At 34.8% G+C, this 20543-nt stretch overlaps 1 protein-coding gene across 5 annotated transcripts in view; it reads right to left on the bottom strand.

The window, feature by feature from the left end:
* Positions 1 to 20543, bottom strand: part of LOC129754870 (protein tincar) — a 473333-nt gene that overhangs the window by 376133 nt on the left and 76657 nt on the right. For 4 of the 5 annotated variants that reach the window (XM_055751112.1, XM_055751116.1, XM_055751117.1 and 1 more), the window contains exon 2: positions 2594 to 2943. The gene's annotated coding sequence lies outside the window, so the exon portion shown is untranslated. The remainder of the gene's footprint in view (positions 1 to 2593; positions 2944 to 20543) is intronic. The other variant, XM_055751115.1, reaches the window with a different exon arrangement.

The following is a 20543-nucleotide window of genomic DNA, read 5'->3' as shown; positions in this document are numbered from 1 at the left end:
GGTATTGCAAAAATATTGAAAGTTAAATATGGACGACCCCCTTTTCCGGTGCCTTATACTGAATTCAATACCTGAAATCGATTGCTCGTCCCTCAACACTCTCGTGTATCAATTTTCATCTGAATCCGATGTATAATAACGACAATATCGCTTTAACAGAGAATAGTTAATATGGACGACCCCTTTGGCCAAACTCTGACTTAAATTTTGATAAGTGGAATCAATTGATTGTCCCTAATAATTCCCATGTGCAAATTTTCATCCCAATTCGATGTATAAAAACGTCATTATCACTAAGATGTTGAAAAGTTAATATGGACGACCCCCTGGTCCCTTACACTGAATTTGATACCTCAAATCGATTGCACGTCACTCAAAACTATCGTGTACACAATTTTCATCTGAATACGATGTATAATAACGTCATTTTCGCAAAACCAGGGAACAGTTAATATGGACGACCCCTTTGGTTGACCCCTTACACAAAATTTGACACCTGATATTGATTACTCGTCTTTCAAAACACTAATGTGCAAATTTTCGTCACAATCCGTCGAAAAGTAACGTCAATATCGCGAAAACAATTTTTGTCTTCTATGGACGGCCCCCTACAGAAAGGGTCATCCAAAAATCTGAAAACATTTTTCATCATTCCTGGTCCTAAGGAGCATCTATGCCAAATTTCAGCTATCTAGCTGTTGAGACGGCTGAGTCTATAGAGGACAAACAAACAAACAAGCCCACAGAAATTGCTTTTTATATATATTTTTATTTAATTTTTGGCATTTCGTCGAGTTGTATATATAGATTTTCTAGAGGGATTTCAAATCATTACAATCTTTCCGCGCATTTGTATAGGATTAGATCGAAAAACACAAAGATTTGCCAATGTGGTAGAGATTATGAGGATTTAGAACATGTTGTTTTGCATTGCCCAGTGTATGACAGCATAAGAAATACTGTTAATGCGGCTTTAGTTAAATCGTAAAATCTTCATCCAATTCTCATAAGAAACAAAGTTGGTCAGCGTGATACGCAAATAATGAAAATTATATTTGAATTCCTGAAAAATAATTTAGAGACGCATGAAGAGTCAAGGAGCATGAGCTATGGTCCTAAGTTATGGACCACAAGCTACGAGCCACGTCGAACTTCAAGCCACTAAAAATCAAGCGATGAGAACCTCCGTCCGCGAGATGAGCCCCTCAAGATGAGCCCCATGAGATGAGCGCAACGAGATGAGCCCCTCAATATGAGACCCACAAGATGAACCCCAAAAGATGGTCCCGATAAGATAAACTTCCTGGGATGTCCCCCAAGTTATCGAAGAAACCTCAACAGATTGTATTGAATTTTGTTGTATGCAAGATTTTGTCCAATTTTTTCCAATTTACAAAAGACACAAGTGACAAAAGAAGGATTTCAAATTTGTTCTGGCCCAACCATCTAGAACATTTTCAAAGTAAGTTCCAATAAGCTGGGTATATTATTGCCAGATTTGAGAAAATCAAAATTGTATTGAGAATCTTTTTCGTAAAAGACGGATAACCATTTAGAAATTACCTAGAACTACAGCCAGTTCTTGAACATTCATTTTAAAGTAAATTGATTATTGATTTTTTCTGACAATTGCCATTCTTAAATTTTTAAAGTACACCGTTAACAGGCCTTTATATAAGAGAGCGAAATTTTCTGTTCAATTTCTAACAAGAACCCAAACATATTTTTTTTCTTTTCTACTGTAAGCTTCTACTCTTATAAAAAATTTTAAGTAGGTGTTCAAAAAGTACTTAATAACCCCGAAAAAAATTTAATAAAAAGGTTTTAATATTTCACTCTTGAAATAATAATAAATGAATAATAGATCTTTTCCAAAAATATCATGATTGCAAACCATAAATTTATTTAAAATTTGTTTTCTAAACATTACGCCGTCATTTGAAAGTTGATATTTTATAATACTCAGACTTAAGGCAATTTAAAGTCACAACAATCACTTTGGATTGCTAGCAGCATTTCGCTTAGATCCAAATATAGTTCGAAACAAGTTGCGGCACGTTCAATATTGCATACTTTCTCCTTTCTACCTGGCAGGTTGTTTACCGAATAGGAAAGGATTTCAAACAATTTTAGTTGTAAAGTAAGTAAACCTCAAAATGCGGAAAACCTTTTGACCAGTAGGTAAGTAATTAAGAAGCTCAAATTCAATACTCCACATCCAGGTTGGATTATTTTGCGGAGCCCAGAAGGGTGTTTGTGCTCATAATTTTCCAGACTAGGAATCTTCGGATACCATGAAAATCAAAAATCGTTTCCTTGCTGCAGCTTCCAAAGATCAAAACTTTCTTTCTACCAGGGATTTAATATCGACCATGATGCTTCTCGAAAACAAACAATTTCCAACTTCCACTCTCGGTCTTCACTATAATGCGGAACTCTCGTAAGGTCCATTAGTATATACAAATCTTCCCTCTGGGCTCCGCCGTGTTTTGCCGTCGAATTTGACCCTCTGCCGAGAATTCCGGGCATATCGTTAGAATAATAAAGATCGGAGCCGACGGATCAACTCGCAATTTTCGCCACATCATCTTACCTTCATTAAAGCTGCTGTGGACTTTCTCCGGAAAAGTTCGTTTCCATTCAGCAGACTTTTAGATACCCGGACGGAACCGGAAGATCTGTTCGTTCAGTTCTGTTATTCACACGGCGTCGTGCCGAAACACACACTCACAGGGGCATAAATACACGCACACACAAATACACACACACTTGGGTGTTCCTTCACTTCCGGGTCGTTTGGTCGTTTGCTAGCCTTTCACCATTCAGTAGAACCAACAACAACAAAGTAAAAACGTACGTGTTCAGACCACCAAGTTTGTATACAAAGGCGGATGTGTAGGTGGATGGCTGTCTGTCTTTCTTTCGCCGTTGATGCTGCTGCTGCTGCAAATAGACGAAATCCGAAAGAAAAATAAATGGAATTAGTACAATGTGATTCTGCATGCGGATTTTTCCCCGGATGTTCCACTATATATGTGGATATACAGAGTCATGCATGATGGCAGAGCGTTTGAAGCCCCCGAGGCTGAAGGCTGTCTGTGCCTATAGATAGATAGGTAGTATGCAACAAACGGGTGCGAAATTCGATCAACATACTCGTTTGTGAGGTTATGGCCGGGTTTTAAAGCCGCCCTGTTAAATAGGCTTGCTGGCTTGAATTTCATGATTCATCTGGTTTTTCCAATAATGGATCAACATATGAGATTATGCGGAGCTACGAATCAGAGTAAGTAGAGGGCTTTAAAGCTTAAATTTCATGACAACAGAAAGATGAAATTTACCAAAATTGTCCTTTGAATACATGGGTGTATGTTAATTTTTGGGGATTAAAAATCTGATTATACTTAAATATGCAATCAGGGTTTGTACAATTGAACTGCAACATAACTTTAAGAGTGATTATAACGAAGCGTACAAAACCGAATCCTTGTAACTTTGTTAACATTTTGGACGGATTTCACGCCAACTCGGCATAGTATCTGGCATGACCATCCAGAATCGAATGAAATTTTGAGTGTGTATAGTCCTCACGTAGTTATGGCACTTAGTTTTCCCAAAAAAGATCTGGACATGGGCACCTTTTTCCATGAAAATTGTGGTCTACGGGAAAGTGTTAAAAAAATGTTTGTTTGATTAAAAAAAAATGACAGAAAATATTAAAATATATACACTGCAAAAATTTAATTTTAAAACTAAAACTCAATTTTTCAAAAACGCCATCTCAGAATTTGATGATTTTTTTTCTATGACGGGTAGTAATAATGCCAAAAGTCGTTCATGCAATGCAACTTGTGCAACAAAGTTTTTCTAACGAAAACTTTTTCAAGTCCATACTGGAGTTTAACAAAATTAAATGTATAATATTGAATCAAAACTAACAGTTTATTGCATTAGTGTATTTTTATTTCCTAAGGTTGAAAATATTATTTTTGTCTACCTAAATACGAGATTGATTCAGCTTTCTTACTGCCAACATCTTGTTTTTGAATGAGCATAATACACTTATACATTAAATATGGCCAGAGCCAATAGATTACTAGAATGATATGCTTCTAAATCATTTTTACCATAATACACCCAATACTTCTTCACGGTGTCTCTAATAAAACCATTTTATTTATCAAAAATCAGCATCGCTAATTTTTGCACCATTCAAAAGCTGGGACTTTTCCCTTCATTTTAGCCCAAATTTGAAACAACCCTTTGGGGGGTCTAAAAGATTTTTTTTTAAAGATTTTTGAACCTTTTTAATGGTTTTTTCAAAAACAAAATCAAAAGTATTGCTGTGAAAGTGCTTGCCTTACCTTTAGCGTTAATTCAACTAAATATATCAATACAACTTTGTAGTTGGTATCTTCTACAAAGTGATACAAATTGAGAGAAAAAAAGTTGTAATGTGAGTATGTGACAAACAAAGCGATTTGAACCGTGCTTGAACAAAAGTTAAATGTGTGGTGAAAATGCTTCTTAAAAATATCTACCCGTTCATTTTCAACACCTGTAATTTTCTTCTTATCTGCTTCTATCCAAGGTGTGTGTATATTTAGGAGGTGTAACGATATGCAAAACTCCCGGTTCAGCCATTTTGAGTTGGCTACTGCGGAGTTCGTGGAGTTTGTTTACCAACAAAGCCCTCAGCTCAAAAAAAAAAGAAAATTACCGATGTTTACAACCAAACTCACTGAACCTCACCGCGCTTTCCTCGCCTACTTACTGACAAAATTAGAGAACCTTGTGATCTAATAACCTTGATTCTATCCATATCTATAATTTTTAAATCTTGAAATATTCTCCCAATGAGAACATGTTCACCAATAAGGCCGCAAATATTGATTTCAAATGTATTTTTTTTCCTAAGAATTAAATTTTTTTTTTCCAAAACTCTCTCATGAACCACATTTGTGTAGAATTGTAATTTTCGAGTTAAAAATGTTTATAAAATTTTCGCCTTAAAAGTTTGGCCCTTTTCTAATGTTAGTCTAAATAATTTTTGGGAAAACTAAGTATGCCAAGTGAGATCTAAGTAGTCAACGACAGGAAACTGGTGTGTTTTTCAGGCTTCCGAATTTCAGTTGGTTTTAAAAGAGAGAAAATTTCATAAAAATTAAGTTCAATCAGTCAGCCGGACGGTCAACAAAAGCGAGCCGCATATCAAGCGGCGGAATTTATGAGGTTGTAGGAGGAACATCGTCGGTCAAATTTGTAAAACACAAATGGTTACTCTTGGGGACCTTTCAAACCTGATGCTAAGTAATGAGTATTCTATTAACTTTTAAACTATTGATAGGCTCTCAACTAATGAAAGGCACGAGCAGCTTGATTCCTTTCTAAAATATTCAATCTATCGTGAAATTTTATTGCAATTTTTTTCTTATATGAAAGATATTTTTAGAACTTAACTTTATACATTATTTCATTTTCATGATCTATAATTTTAGATTGTTAAATATCTTATTTCCTGCTGTTAACTGGGAATTAAATATGGAAATGGAGGCTTTTTAAAAAAAAAATTAACAATAAATATTTTGAGAAAAGTTAAGTCTTTTTAACGAGTTTAAATTGCTTCTTAAACACAAATGTATAATCATAGATATGTTTACAAAATATTTAATTGAAGAAAAGAATGAAGCTTGATTTGGGAATTTATAAGGATATCAGGGAAAATAGTAAAGAAATTATGAAAGATTTTTGTAAATAGCTACATAATTTTCTGTATTTAAAAAATCGGTAAAATAGATTTTATGTCTGTTTAAAACTATATGTTTCATAAAATTAAAATACTAATGCGCTTCTCAAAATTCCTCTCGATTATATCAAACCTCTTCAGTTTGTTGTTCACAAGCCTTACTGTTAGAGCTAGGAGTTCAGTGGGGTACTTGAGAAGCATAGGAGATGTAGGACAAAATTGAGGAGGCCGGGAACACTTTCTCGTTATTATTAAGTAATAGAATTTTTTAATTTTTATCCTAAAAATGGGTGCTTGGGTTTGATATAGCTTTAGTGCTATTAATTTAACAACTTCAGAAAGCGAAAAGATGGAAGTGAAAACGCAGAGACGCTAGTTACGGAGCAAGTTTTGCTAGTTTTGAGGCTCAGGCTAATGAAGAATCAAGTAATCTTGGCAATGTTTTGAATCAGAAGAATAATCAATTTTACCATCAAATTACGTTATCTTCATGTTTGCAACCTTTTGCATTATTTCACATCACTTAAATCTTAAATTAATCAAATCACAAAGAACTCTGTTTGAAAAAAAAATAATTCTAACCTATATTAAGGTTTTCATATAAATGAAAATAATGGAAAGATATACTCACATATTAAGGTTTTTTAAGTCAGCTTTATTCTGTTATCAACTTTTTGTCAAAATTCGTTGTTGTGATCAGCGGTGCGTAAACTCGCTTCGGAAAGAATCATTCGGCTGATTTCTTCCAAGTTTAACTTGTTGTGTGCAGATTGATTTTATCTTCGTTCCAATCATCACACACATTTCTCCTGATTGCTGTTTACTTCTGCCGAGTTTGCCCGAAGTTTACTTCCTGATGCTTTCCGAGTTGAACTATCGATAGCATCATTGCAGTTTGAGTTTTGCGAAATAAAATCGTTCTGCAAAGAAGGGCAAAGTGCGAGTATGTAGACTTGCGATTTTAAAATCTCTGGTTCTGTTTGATCAAATTAGTAGCAAATGTACATTTTTTAAATAATTTAGCAATGATATGAAACTTTCGGAAAATTTTCAAAAATAAATCAAAAATTTATTAAAGTTATCCAAAACTCATTGACTCTCCATCAAATCAGGAGTTTCATATGGAAACTTAAGTATTTAAGAAGATTAGGAGCATAGGTTTCAAGTTGCCACATCACTTACCAAAGTGATTTCCAAGCCACATCACCCTTATCCCCAAGTAATCAGCGTAAGATTTGTGGAGGGATGGCGTACAGCCGGTCTCCGCAAAACAAATCATCACAAATGCTGCACTTCCCTTCCCCCTATCGACTACACGGACTTGGCCGGCGTCGTTATTGGATTATTTGAAAGTAGGAGATCCTCAAAATTGTGCAGTGAGATTGTGTGGCTTATTCCCAGAAATCTTTCATTTAGTTCATTGTGCAATGTTGACTATCTCGGACCAATCAAGCAGTGCAACCAAGGAGAGCAAGGTGGACCGTAGTTGATAGCAATAAGCTCAACTAAGTATGCCAAGTTGCTTTACTAGGTAAGATATTTATGCCCACAAGTTTTCATTGAATTTTAAGAGGGTCATGCGAATTTCGTGCCGATTTGGCGTAAAATCCGTCTATGTCAAGGTTTTTTGAAACACAAGGTTGTCCGACTTTCACATTGAGAAGGCAAGGAGAGTGCAGGGGAATGAATGGGTTTGTTTACAAACATAAGAATATTTGCTCAGCCGATCAGTGGTTTGTTGGTAAACAAACTTCATGAGTTCCGCAGAGCCAAAACCAAAATGGCCAAAATGGCTGATTCGAGAATCTGCCATACGGTAACACCTCCTATATATATACACACCTTGGTCTATGTCTAAGCTGTCATTGTGTATTTATATGGTAATTTGGTATTTGATGATAATGCTTCTAATACTTTCTTTTCTCTCATTTTCATCATCTTCCATTTCTTCTAACTGTCTATCCGTCTATAGAATTTCATATTCTTCATAGTAAGACCAGCCTCACTAAAAAAGGACATCACTTTTCACCGGTAAGGCCGATAAAATTAAGTAACGAACATAAAAAAACAGCCATTAATCTCTTCATCGAATGGCTTTCAGAAAAATAGGCCTCGAACCGAAACATAGTGTTTTGATTGCCAAGTTCCAGGCTGGGAAACGGCTGGAAGACATATTTCGTGAGCTGCCCAATATACGTAAATGTAGTTTTTCACACAGCCTGGCTCTGTGAAGATACCTGGAAATCGGCCACACCTATCATGTTGAAGATCATCAAGTTTTGGCCTGAGAGAATTCTTCGATGTACCCAGCAAGCATAATCAGAAATGATAACTTAAGTCGTTTACAATGGTGTTGCGAATCGCAATTCCAACTCTATAGAAAAAAGATCGTATAAAATATCATCTGAAGTCAGTTAAAATTGGATATGATCCGCCATATTTATAATTTTGAAATGATTTTACTCCCGCGCGGGCTTTAAGTGAGAAAATCATCGTCAAGTTCTCTCTGCAACCAGCAGTGCATCCATGTGGCTAAACATCAGATGGGAATTGAGTAATTTTGACCAATGGAGAACTGGAAAATATTGTCGCAGGCAACGATTTGAAGGCTGTAAGAGCAAAATCTTGCGCTCTATTGCATTCTTCTGATAGGTACAAATAAGGTGTCGGATAGCGACCAATTGGTGTAGTTTTCGTCGCTTGAGAAAAAATTAAATTTATGTATGTATATCGCCTCCACTTTGGTAGGTAAAAGCTGTTTTTTCAACTTTTATACGATCTTATGGAACGAATATCAAAACAGTATAAGAATAAAGCTACAAAAATGTTTACTGGGTAGCATCGACTTAGTAAAAGTTGGCGATATGTACTGAAAAATGTATTGCTTCTTTTTTTTAAAAAAAAACATATGGGGTAAATGTGCCCGACCTTGGCATTTAAGGCATGGTAGACATATTATTTTCAAAATTCCAACCTTCCTGTTCAGGGAATCCAAAAATCGTTATCCTCCGATAGAATTTGCCGATCAAAACACCCGTGAGAGAGATTTACATCCACATGAACTCTATACTAGCGCTTATCAACTTCAATTTTGCTCTCGATAAGTTGTGCATTCCGATCAAAATTTATCGTCTCTTGTAACATTAAGGATAACCCAAGTAACCATAAGCACTTAAACATAACCCTTAATCAACACTATATTCCCATATATAACTCTGTATTAATACTTGTTTTGAACTATATGCGTATAAAATGCAGATTTAATGATAAAAAGGCGAAATAGCGGGCTGATTAAATGCTATCACAACATAGCCTTTAATAAGCATTACAAATGCTGAATTAGAGCACCATCAAAACGTCACTTTTCGCAAGCCGTATAAAAGCATTAACAATGCTTACTTAGAACACCTTTTGTTTATTTAATTATTATTTCTTGAATAATTAAAATGAACAAATCTTAAATAAATAATTATTATCTGCAACACCAATCAACCTGCTGAATGAAGGAGGATTATGCCTGCTTAATGAATTCTTCTGAGCAGAGCAGACATTTTTCAAGCATCATAGTTGACATGGTTGCTGATTTTCCTTCATCGTCACGTTTCAAATCTCATTTGACTACTAGTCAAGCTTCAAGGGACTGGAAAAGCTTGACTATCGTCATGGATTTCTGCTCACGTGGCGGATGTTATTTTTCAAACGACGGTCGTCAAGCAAGTTGACGGTGTCGGTTCAAAGCATTTTATGTATGATTAGAAAAAGTTTTGTATTTGGATTGCTTGTTGGGCAATTTGCCAGTGTCAAAAAAGAAATAAAATTAGGATTCAAAAAATACTACTAATTGCGGAATTATGAAAGGCATTTTTTTGCGCATAGTCGATATTGTCCTTCTAGTCCCTAGCGAATTCTCATCGGTCGTGACAGTTGATGTTACGTTCGAAAATGTTCCGGTCCCGAACTATCCTGGACTGATCTCCAAAAACGGAAACGATGATCGTTGTTTTCAGATTTTTTTTTCAGCCGTGACCATAACGTAACTTGTGTTTTTCGGCGTCGTCTTAAGATGTTTTTTTTTATATAAACATTATCCTGTCACAGTCAAAAAGACGACGACGGGCTGAAGTCGACTATGATTATTCCGACGCTTCATTTGACTGAAGGTTGAGGCGAGATTGTTTGCTTGGTTACTCATTTGAAGGCGTCTGTTATGAATGCGACTGCTTTAACTTTTTCACAGTCACAGTTTTATGACTGATGACGGTGAAATTTGTATGCTCTGCTTCTGAGTCTCGGATCGAGGATCCCGCAGCAGCCTTCATCTCTCCTTGCGCCTTTACCATTTCGACCACTCTTGATGCTGATAAGGTGGGTGAAAAAAACCCGTACTTCAAGTACTGTTCGGGTCACACCACACTCTAATTCTCCTTGACTCAGATTTGAAGGAAAGCAATTCAAAATGCGCCAAAACTGGGAAAACTCAAATTTTGATTAGAACGGCACAACTCAGAAATGAATAATAGAAGTTTTCGCGAATTTTGAGTTATTTTTAATCAGGCGTTTTTAAGGAGCGTCTGAACCGTCTGAGCCAAAATAACTCAGAATTTCTAAAATTTTGACAGGGTTTCGGAAGGGATTATAATTTTTTTAAGAAATAAATTGAAAAAAATGTCTGAAAATTAATTTATTTCCCGTCGTTTATTTTGCATCGAATTTGATGGGTGACAACAATTATTGGTACAATTATCACGACTGTTGCTGTACGTGTATCCTGCCGGTAGTACCGATCCTGGCTGTTCTTCAGGTGATTAGGTTGACCCGATCGCCGCTTTCTCCTCGACCACGCCAACTTTTGTCGCTGCCACTTGCCGTCATAGGCGACTCGGTCCATACTATTTTCGCGGCAAATGTTCCTCCACCTCGACTGTTTGCCCTCGGAGGGAAGGGAACCTGCCGCTGTCATCGTCTCCATCATTGTCACCATCGAAATAGTCGCTCTGGCTCGAAGTAGAATTGCTGCGGATGGGAACAAGATTCCTCTGCGGCATCCGGCAGGAACAGACCTTGAGAGGAAAAGCTAGATTGAGTATGGCTGAAAATTAACAAAACTCGTGAATTTTAAAATCTTACCTTTTGTCGTTGCTTCCGTAACGATTGCTATAAGAAAAGATAAATTAGTTGAATTTTTCATTTGAAATCACATCATTTTTATCTGAATTTTAAATACACTGTACTTACTATTATTTTTTCGTCAACTACACTCCAAGCGTCGCACAGTGGGGCAGGACCTACGAAAGCTTGGCCAAAACCCCTTTTTGAAAATTTCGAAAATTCATCATAAATTTATGCTTTTCAGAAACAAGACATCACACCGATTTCAAATCTGTCAAACAAATCTTAAAATTCGTTGCTATAACAATTTTCTACGTTGGTGAAGTTGGGGTTTGATGCAGTTGCAATTTAACGCAAAAATAAAAAAATATTTTCAATACTCCACTAAAATTTTATTTCTTGAGGAAATAAAAAAAAATTAGCATGGATGTGTTCAGAATAACATAAAATTTATTTATTTGAGGTTGAAGAATTGAAAAAAAATTGTTTTGTTTTTTACGAGCTTAAACATATAACGTTAAAAAATTACGAATTTTCATCATATTCGGACATTTCGAAAACATGTTACCCCACGTTACCCCACTCTCATTTCTGCTCAAATATTTGAATGGAAGTCTCAGCTATCCAACAAAACAAAAAGTAGTTGCCAGTTTTCGCCTATTCAAAAGTTATTCACGTTTTAGTGAACCATGTTTTTGGACAATTTTCATACTTTTGAGATTGTTTTTGAAAATGATTTTTGCTAGAAAAACTTGAACTCAATCGAATTTGAAATACAGTTCATTCAATATTTTTTTCAAAATTTATGTTCCTCTTTGTTATTTTGAGAATACTTCTTTGTTTTTTAAAAGTTTTTTTTTATCTTCAGACAAGCAGATAAGATTCTTTGGAATATAAACTTCTATAACCTTCTCAAAATCCTTTTCGGTCAGTTGCTTAGTATCTGTTAGCTAAATAAATTTTTAGTTCAACTTTTTTTTCTGTGAAATGTCTCTATTACATTCGTTCAAAAGGAAAAAAAACTAGATCTTCTAGTTTTACTCAAAAATCATATAAAAATTATTTACATGAATGTTTGAATATTTTAAAAAATAATGCATTAATGTTTTTTGCTGCCATATTGAGCAACAGCCTACTTGATCCATTAGTTATACGAGGTACCAATATGAGTTTATTTATCTGAACTTATTTGTTCTGTTACCACTGATCTCACTGACATGATATTTAGAACAAAATTCCGTTTAATGTACGGCAGCAATTCGAGCATGAAAAATTGACTTAGTAGCGTGTTCTCAACCTGTTCAGTTCGTTCGAGTAGTCTGAACTGATCGAAATTTAGAAAATGTCTTGTTCAATTTTTCAGCCGGGATTGATCGAAGCGCCTCTGGTATCGATATTGCTCGTTAATTTTTCGAGCAGCACAAAATCGAAATCGAGTGTTCAGTCAGTGAGGTTATTGTTGTTACTGAGCTCTGACATCGTCCACGTGTTTTTTTATTGGTTTGAAGAAAGTTTGTTTGATTTTTTCTGAAGTTTTTTTTCTCGAGGTTTGGTTTAAAATGTTTCGGAGACGAGACATTTTTGAAATGCTCAATGAGAGCAGTCAAAAGGCCTGGAATGATAGAATAACCTATGTTCTGGGAAAAATCGAAGAATCTGTGATTATGGACAGTGAAAGAAAAAAAGCTGTGAGAAAAATAATAACAAGGGAGTGCTACAAAATACAACAAAAATGGAAATGCTGTAACCGCACAGATACCTACAGTCTTTTTAGCGAAAAATAAGCTTTGGCTTCAAGGCAAAATAAGTTTGGACAAAGCTATCAATGAAGGTAAATATGAAATTCTCAATTATTTTATTATAAGAAAAAGTCCTACAATTCATCATTGATTCTCCAGGAGGAAGACCTCCAGTAAATTTTGAAGATTCTTCAGATCGTTCGAAGCGTAGGAAAATTAATGGATTGCGTAAATCTGTTCCAACACAACAGCTTGCAATGGCGACAGAAATGAATTTGCGCTCAGAAGGGAAAAAAGCAGAAGCCAACCTTGTGAAGGAAATATTTCTTCCAACACCTTCTCGAGCAAATCGTTCTTTGGATCTGCAATCTTGTCTTGGAGAAATCAAGCCCTATACTCCTACTGAAGCTTTGGCCTTGATATTGGATCTGGATTTATCCAGATACCAATATCAAGTATTGAGATCTCAAGCCAAGAAGAGAGGGATCGATTTGTATCCTTCATACAAAAAAATTCAGCAAGAAAAAAAGCTGTGCTATCCTTCCGCTCAGGACACGGAAGTGACTGAGTCCAAAGCTGTGGTATCACTGCAATCGTTGATGGATCACACAGCTCAACGAATTTCTTTAATAGATCCGGAAATTTTACGAAAAATGGAGGGTAAAACTTGCACTTTGATTTCGAAATGGGGGCTGGATGGCAGCGGACTACAATCAAGATACCATCAGGTGCAGACGGATCCGAACTTCAATGATTCTTGCATCATGATGATATGCACAGTTCCTCTGCAATTGTTTTTTGAAGAAACCAACACTAAATTTATAGTATGGCAAAATCCGAAACCTTCTTCAACACGATATTGTCGACCATGCAAGCTGGAATACTGCAAAGAAACCAGAGAAAACATCCAAATAGAAGAACGTAACATTTCATCTCAAATTGGACAGCTCGTACCAACAGAAATAAACACAATAGTTGGTCGAACTAAGGTAACAAAACAAGAATTGGCCATTGAATGCATTTGATAGAAATAATTGCTTATGATGACCTTTAATTATTTTTTCACAGATAAATCATGTGTTGTCATGCACTATGATTGATGGTAAAGTGCACAATGCGTTGACAGGTACATCATCTCAGAATTGTACAGTTTGCTCAGCTACACCGAAAATAATGAACAAGATAGATGATGTACTGCAACGGCCTGAAAATCCGAAAGCATTGACTTTAGGTTTGTCAACTCTGCATGCTTATATTCGCTTTATGGAGTGGATGTTACATGTGAGCTACAGAATGGATATCAAGCAATACCGTAGGACTCAACACAATAGAGAAGCTGTAGAGCAACGGAAACAACACATTTTAAATAGATTCAAAAAATAACTGGGTTTGATGTTGGATGTTGTCAAAGAAGGAAAGGGCACAACAAACACTGGCAACGCAGCTCGTCGTTTTTTTGCAAGCCCATCAATAACTAGTCAAATCACTGGTATAGATGAAGAGCTGCTTGACAGATTGGACAGTGTTCTTAAAACGCTTTCATGTGGAGAAAAAGTGAACTATGAGCCCCTAAAACCTTGATTCATGGATCAAAGGCCATAGCTGCTGCTCTGGTACCAATAGGTATTTTTTGTGACTTAATAAATCTTGACCATTCATTCTATTTTGCAATATAATTACAGGTATGCTAAGTGAAGAAGCTCAAGAGTCTCGTAACAAAGACTTTAGAAAAATTCGAGAAGCACACTGTCGAAAGTCATCAAGAATTGAAACAATGCAGGATGTACTAAACGGTATGCTTGTCACATCTGACCCTTTACTATCCAGTTTGAGAACGAGTTGCTGCACCCGAGATATTAGTGGATTAAAACAATCTGTTATTAACCTGCTTCACCTTGAAACAGAAGATGAAGATTAAACAACATATAGATCAATAAATTTATAATAAATATATGAAGCTATCTTCTTTTACGCTAGCTGATCTAGTATTCAGTTCAGTTAATATTAGTGCATCAATCAATGTTTTTGAAGTTTCTTTTCTGTGGAACCTTTTCTTCTGTAAGAAAATTGGCCGCTTAATACCCAACTTTAGTTCGCTTTGTTTGCCAAATTCTCGAGTTATAAATAAATTTTAAACTTGATTTTTATGGAAGCATTCGTTTCATAGATGGAATGAGTTTAACCTATCATAAGAAACGATTTTTTGTACCCCGATATCCTCAGAGGTCAAATTTGGTTCAATTTGGTTAAATTTGCTTAATTTGTTCCTTGTCAAGTTCCTACCAGTTGTTAGATCTTTTGTGGTTGCTTGGTTAGTTTTAAGAAATGTAGAGATTTTTTCAGGTAACATTTGTAAAACCCTTACTTGATCATTTTCACACCGATTGGCTGAGTAGTAGGGTGTCCCAAAACTGCATTATGTCTGGTAATCTGGGGGCTCACCCTCCAAATGGTAGATTAGGATGTGGAGAATAAACTAAAAAAAATCATGTTTAGAGGTTGCGCAAGCGCGATCTTTTGAAAAAGTCCACTTTTAAAATATTTGATTTTAAATAAATTCTGGGCTCAAAAAATTTAACAAAATTTACATATTTATTTATTTTTATTTTGTTTGGCTTAAATACTACACGTTAAAAATGAAAAATGAACCAAATTTGTTTCAAAATGAAAAATAAGCAAAAGTTTTTTTCATCCAAAAATTTTGTATTCAACTGTTCAAAATGTGTACCAAGCGTAAAATATTTTTGATACCTATGCCATCAAAAGATGCGGATTTTGTGCAATTAAACTTTGCTTAACAAAGCATGTTGTTTGTATCATTGTGTGAAGAGTTATTCACGGTTTAATCCTTAATAAAAATCACAATTTTGGATTTTTTTTATTTAATTTATCAAATTTGTCTTAATAAATACCTACTTTGAAATCAAAATACTTGCAAAAAAAGACTTTTATGGTTTAAGGGAGTCATCAGAAGGCCATATGCCAAATTTGAGCGGAATCGGAAAACAGGAAGGGGTTACACTGAATCTCAAGTGTAAAAGGGATTCTGAGACATAATGTTCCGAAGAAGAATAAAAAATTGGGTTTTCATCAAACATTTTTTTTCTACCAATCGAATGCTTGATACTGTCAATTTTATTAAAATTTCAATTAAGACTAACATTTCACCCCAAGACTGCAACTCGATTGAACTGAATGTAAAAAAGTTATGGCTGTTCAAAGATTGTACTTTGGTCGCAAATTGTCCTGTAAAACGCAATGAGTAAAATGTACTCATTGTGTGTTAAACAACAATTTGCCACAAATATACAATCTTTGAACAGCCATAACTTTTTTGTTATCAGCCCAATCGAGTTGCAGTCTTCAGGTGAAATATTAATCTTAATTGAAATTTTAATGAAATTGACAGTATCAAGCATTCGATTGGTAGAAAAAAAAAGTTTGCTGAAAAACCAGTTTTTTATGCTTCTTCAGAACACTATGTCTCAAAATCCCTTTTACACTTGAGATTCAGTGCAACCCCTTCCTGTTTTCCGATTCCTCTCAAATTTGGCTTATGGCCTTCTGATGACTCCCTTGAACCATCAAAGTCTTTTTTTGCAAGTATTTTGATTTCAAAGAAGGTATTTATTAAGACAAATTTGATAAATTAAATAAAAAATATCCAAAATTGTGATTTTTATTAAGAAATCAACCGTGAATAGCTCTTCACACAATAATACAAACAACATGCTTTGTTCAGAAAAGTTTAGTTGCACAAAATCCGCATCTTTTGTCGGCATTGGTTTCAAAAATATTTTACGCTTGGTACACATTTTGGTCAGTTAAATACAAAATTTCTGGATCAAAAAATTTTTTTTCATGAAAATAGCTTGCTTATTTTCCATTTTGAAACAAATTTGGTTCATTTTTCATTTTTAACGTGTAGTATTTAATCCAAAAAAAATTAAAAAAATATAAAATATATAAATTTTGTGAAAGTTTTTGAACCCAGAATTTATTTAAAATCAAATACTTTGAAAGTGAACTTTTTTCAAAGATCACGCTTGCGGAACCTCTAAACATGATTTTTTTAGTCGGCTCCATACAAAAGTTTGTTCTCCACAGCCTAATCTATGATATGGAGGATGAGCCACCAGATTACCAGACATAATGCAATTTTGGGACACCCTACTGAGTAGCCCTTAAGTTGATAAGGAAAATCTGCTAAAAAAAGTTATCTAGATCAAATTTCACAATATCTAGATGAAAAAAAAAATACATCAAAATAAAGATAATGATTAGATGAACAACTTTTCCGAAGACTTCAAACCAATAGGATTTGATTTGAAAAAGTTATGAGGTTTTGACCATCGATTAGTCAGGTCTGCCCCACTGTGCGTCGCATTCAAACAATATTTTTGTGTTTTGGATCTCTCTGAGTTGTTTTCATCCATTTTGCTCGAAAAAGTTTGCGTCTTTGCTAAGTCCCAGGATTTGGAACTCGCTAGATGAAAACAACTCAAAATTTTGAAGGATTCCCACTCAGTTGTTTTCGTCTTCATACACTGCCGGCCAAAAGTTTGGGATCACCCACTAAAAAACATGCAAATTTTGATCGTTCATATCGCAGCCGTCTTAGGACATATTGAAAATCTTCTGATCTCATTTGAAAGATAATGAGCAATAGCTATCTCGGAGGTATTTTGCCCAAATATAATGTTTTAGTTTTGAACTTCAAACTTAACCTAAAGTTATACCATTTTCAAAAAATCGCACTCAATATTCAAAGCCGATCATCTCGGGATAGGGTGGACCAAATCTCAAAATTTGAGTGGCATTAGAATTCCTGTTCTTTACTTCTCAAAACACAATCAAAAAATTTTGTGAAAAAATTCAAAAACGTATTTTTAATTAATAAAATAGACACTTGAGTTATCGTCCAAAAGTTTGGGATCACCTCTTTGTATGATGAGTTGGGGATCATTCTTATAAAAACATGCAAATTTGTTTTATTCATATCTTTCTTATCTAACATCGTATTGCAAATCAGAAGGGTTCATTTGGAAGCTAAGGAATTGTTGTTTTTTAATAAATTCATTCAAAAATTATATTTTGAAGTGATAACCATAAAAAAATCACCTGAAATTAATTGTTTTTTTGAAAGTTTCCAGATTTTTTTTATAGTTCTCACCTTAAAATATAATTTTTGAATGAATTTATTAAAAAACAACAATTCCTAAGCTTCCAAATGAACCCTTTAGCTCTGCAATACAATGTTAGATGAGAAAGATATGAATAAAATAAATTTGCATGTTTTTATAAGAATGATCCCAAACTCACCATACAAAGAGGTGATCCCAAACTTTTGGACGATAACTCAAGTGTCTATTTTATTAATTAAAAATACATTCTTGAATTTTTTCTCAAATTTTTTTGATTGTGTTTTGAGAAGTAAAGAATAGGAATTCTAATGCCACTCAAATTTTGAGATTTGGTCCACCCTATCCCGAGATGATCGGCTTTGAATATTGAGTGCGATTTTTTGAAAATGGTATAACTTTAGGTTAAGTTTGAAGTTCAAAACTAAAACATTATATTTGGGCAAAATACCTCCGAGATAGCTATTGCTCATTATCTTTCAAATGAGATCAGAAGATTTTCAATATGTCTTAAGACGGCTGAGATATAAACGATCAAAATTTGCATGTTTTTTAGTGGGTGATCCCAAACTTTTGGCCGGCAGTGTACATAGTGCGACTCCTGAATCGAAACAAACCAGTCTCTGAATAATTTAAAATTACCGTGCACTCCTAATGCTTATTAACTTTAGAGCTACTCTATATGTGCATATAGTGCTATCATTAGTGCTAATTTTCTTTATTGCTTCTATGCATTAATAATGCTTATATAAAACAAAAAAGCATTATGAATGTTCATTTAATGCCAAATTGCATTAGAAATGGTGATTTCATGCTAACTTGCATTAGAAATGTTGATTTAATGCTGATTCAGGGTTTTGGCTTAATGCTTATGGTTACTTGGGAAGTTCTCGCTCCCGGAAGAGAGGAAATTTCTCACTATTTTACATGCAGTTAAGGGCGCGGAGAGTCAGAATGGACGTGAATAGCTAGAAAAAGCACTCTCTGTGCGTTTGTTCTTTCGATCGTTTCCAGTTTTGTCGGAGAATATTCTCAGAACTAGAACTGACCGAGAGAAAATAATTTCGGACGAGTTATCATGATCGGCATTGGAAAGGGATGAGACGTCATCGCGTTCTCATATTTATCGCTAAGTGGTAAACATGCGATAAACCAGTTATCATTATCAGATATGTTCGATTTGCTTTCCTGTTCCTGTTACGTGAAAAATAGAAAATCCTTTGCAAAATTTACTTGCTAAGAGTTCAACAAACAAATGTTTTCTCAGATTAACTCTCATAAATGTGAAATAAATGCCAATAAAATACTCATTGCCGTGTTCTAAAGTCTGGCCGCCGCACAAACTTTTGTGAACTATGTAAAATGCATCTGTCCTAACAATGCTCAATTGAAAGTGAACAGAATCGATGGATATTTTGTATATAAGACCACTGACAGAATGACGTGAGCGGAGCGTTGAGTTCGATGCGACGATGGAAAACCAAACTTCACTCATACAACAAAAAGTCGTTTGAAGACATTGATGAAATTCGGTTTGATGGAAAATACAAAACAAGTTTCCATTTCGATAAGTCGGAAGTGCAGCATTCCAGTAGATAAGTTATTCTGATCTTAATGAAAATTTATTACAATTTTTTTAGCTCAATTTGGAGCTGAAAAACATGAAAAAGTATTTTGTCATGCCAAGAAAAGGATCATGCCAAAATAGGGCTCTCTTAACCTATACTGTTAAAAGGTAGATTTCAATTTCTTAAATCAACTCCTACCTTTATTCTGACTTCGATATAAATAAGCATCCAGAACACACCTTACATTTTTGCTAAAATTTTGATTATGATAGGTACATGCAGAATTTTTCTTTTAGTGGTTCCAAAACAAGCACCGTGATTATATTTGAAAATATTCGTCTTAAAAATAAGTCATACTTTATAAGGAACCAGCAATTGTTCCTGTTTCAGTTGAATTGATTGTTTTTCAATGCATAAAGACTATTCTCCAGCAAATTTTTTTTTGTCTGATAAGATACGAAGTTACATTCATCGACAAAATTGTTAAGCGGAAGATTTTCATTAAAGAATTTGTAAATTCGGAAAAAATACTATTGGCAGAGTCGGTTTCACAGAAAGATAAAACGTGATGTCGATTTTTCAGAGCACAATATAAAATTTTCTTAAACAAACCTAAAAGTAAAATTTACTTGGGTATTCTTCATGGCAAGGAAAAGCACTATTTCAACACATTCTATCTCTCTGAAGTCTACCTACGACCAATCGATAGGCATTTTAACGTTTTCACAAATTGTCCGGGGCAAACCGAGAAGATTGTGCAATCAGAACGCCAAACCAGATTGTTATTTATCAATGCAAATTGCATTTCTCTGCTAGCTTTTCTATTAGGAAATTTTCGAATCCTCACCCCGATTAGAGTACATACCTCACTCAACTGTGTGCTATGCTGAGCTGAATGTTGAACCGAATGCCGGAAGCTTCATCAAATGGCCCGTTCGAGTGCCCTCCTATACCTATGCTTTTATGGAAACTCAATTCAAATAACTGTCGAAAGAAGGAACTGCAGTTGGACTATTTTTTTTTGTCATGTTCATGAAGTCAGCATCTGCAGAAAAAAAAAATGCAACCCTGAATGCCGATGAGGATTTCCGAAAACAAACCTTCGGTAGAATTGCAATCATTCCGGTAGCAAACTCTTATATGTATATGCATGTCTGCATTTGGCCTTTCGATTAGGGGTAGTTGAACCTTTAGAGGGGTTAAGAAAAAAATTGTAGTCCTTAATCTTACGTTTAGTTTA

Source organism: Uranotaenia lowii, chromosome 3 (assembly GCF_029784155.1).
Source record: "Uranotaenia lowii strain MFRU-FL chromosome 3, ASM2978415v1, whole genome shotgun sequence".
NCBI lineage: Eukaryota > Metazoa > Arthropoda > Insecta > Diptera > Culicidae > Uranotaenia > Uranotaenia lowii.
This window is presented reverse-complemented; position numbering and strand designations above follow the sequence as displayed.